Here is a 2,269-nt window from a genome sequence, read left to right on the forward strand (position 1 = left end):
AACTGATCAAGTGAACATGTTAAGTAGCTTCTTTCTTGAAATCTCTTTTCATTTAAGTTGAAGTTGGTTCTTTTTTGATACTTAAGTTGAAGTTATGTTATTTGTTAAGATTCACTCTGGTTGCCTTCTCAATATAGATATAGTTGTTGTACAATCTCGCATGTCGGCGAACTCAATAATTTTGTGAAAAAGACCGCGTCCATTATAAAATTCATGAAATTAAAGACTTTCTTTTCTTTATCAAAAATTAAATTTCAATGACAACGACAACTTCATCGATCATTGCAATTTAACGAAGTCACATAATTTTGAGAATTTCTTTATGAAAGAATAAAATTTAACGAAGAATAAAAATTCTTGTTAAATTTATAAAATATATATATATTATACATGATAAATTTTTTTATTAAAAAATAATCTTTTTATCACTTGATTGTTTTAATAATTGTCACATATTACACCCTTCTACCACACAAGTAGATTGTTTTATCAAAGGTTTCATTACACACCGACTAAAATAAATTCGGATGCTATAGAGGTAAATGATTGAATCTTTAATTCTTTATTATTGTTGTTGTTGTTGGAGGATCTATTGATGTATAATAAGCCCTTAATTTTTATAATTGAGCCATACAATTGCACTTAAAATGTCTGTCCACATATCTCATCTATTCAGTAATCAAAATACACATTTTTTTGAGTATGTATCATATTTTAGTTGTAACTGTGATCGGTTCAAAATTGATTTTTACAGATCTGAATTGCTAAAGTATCCAAATGTCTATATAAAACATATTGATTTTAAACACATGAACAGTAATTGTAATGTGATTAAGTATTTAAATGTATAAATTATTTCAAAAATATATATATTAGTAAACATATTATTTATTTTATTTATATAAAACATTCCTTTACTTATGATTTTTTTGGGTGAAAATGTAGACATACTAATGATGTAAATAAATTTATGAACTTCTTTTTGGTGGTCAATAAATTTAGTTATTTTTCCTTCTTTTCTAAATCGTACTGTAAGTACTGACTACCTGTAAATAAGACATGAAAGGATATTTGTAGAGAACAATAGAGAAAAATACAGTGCGAAATAGAAAAAAAAATCTAGTGAATAGTGTTTTCCTATTTATTATAGGAAGAGTTTTTGTCTTTTTGTACAACAATAGAGATTGCTTGTCAAACGAAAACTACAGTGATTAGCTTCAGGTCAATTAGTACCATGAACATTTTTATATCACATATGGTACGTGGCTAATAGTGTTGTCATAAGCATTGATAAGCCATAATTCATAATATAATGAATCTATGTACCACTTTAGCTTCTCCAGTTAAAAAGTTTTACTCTTGAGTAATTACATCTTAAATGTGTATGTACAACTAACTAATGTATAACGTGTGTAGGTCAAATAGTTCTATTGACGTAAAATTTATGTCGGTGGTGCATTAAAATTTTTGTCAAGTTACACCCTTACATATACACCTCTCTTTCTTTTCCATAGGTTTCATATATCGACTTTCTAGTCAAAGTTAGAATTTAAATTCGGTCTACCTTTTAGTAAGACAAACATACTTGCCAGTTGCCACTAAACTCGACCTTGCGTGCGTTTATAAGTGTGATGAAATGAGCTTACAAAATAACGTAATATAATTTATATGATTTTGTTTATGATCAAAAGTATATCGAAATTTATACAGGCTGATTTTGTGAATAAAACAGTTTTATCTTTTTTGTTAATAGTCAACAAAGTTGTATGGATTGAAAGTTTAAAAACTCGTAAAACCTTGTGAAATTGTGGGTTAAAAAGTTTTAAACCCACCTCAATTTGTATATCCAACCCAGCCCAATTCACATTTTGTGGATTGGATCGACCCCAATAATAGTTAATCAATTACTCACGAAAGCCTATTATAAATTAGTTCTTGCTCTTATTTTTTCGATTTATAAAATGTGTTTTTAACTTCTAGTTCTAAGTTCTTTAATTGCTCCAACTTCCAAATTTCGAAGCTACAAACAAAAGTATCCTACAATACCAAATCTTGTTCTCGTAGAATAATATAGCATTCACATAAGAACAAAGGTTAAAAGGTTGAGTTTTCTTTGTACTTTGTGAAGAACAAGTTGTAATATAGATATGATCTTTTATTTAAAAGAAAAATTAACTAACACGTGTCTTAAGAACACGTATTAAAGTTACTAAGTAAAAAATTTATTATAAAAATTTATATAAAATTTGATTTTTAATGTAATTATTAT

General features: G+C 26.8%; 1 protein-coding gene across 1 annotated transcript in view; it reads left to right on the forward strand.

Moving 5' to 3' along the window:
* Window positions 1–2,269, forward strand: part of LOC107619801 (long-chain-alcohol oxidase FAO1-like) — a 6,542-nt gene that overhangs the window by 859 nt on the left and 3,414 nt on the right. The gene's annotated exons all lie outside the window — the stretch shown is intronic.

This window comes from Arachis ipaensis, chromosome B09, assembly GCF_000816755.2.
Source record: "Arachis ipaensis cultivar K30076 chromosome B09, Araip1.1, whole genome shotgun sequence".
Taxonomy (NCBI): domain Eukaryota; kingdom Viridiplantae; phylum Streptophyta; class Magnoliopsida; order Fabales; family Fabaceae; genus Arachis; species Arachis ipaensis.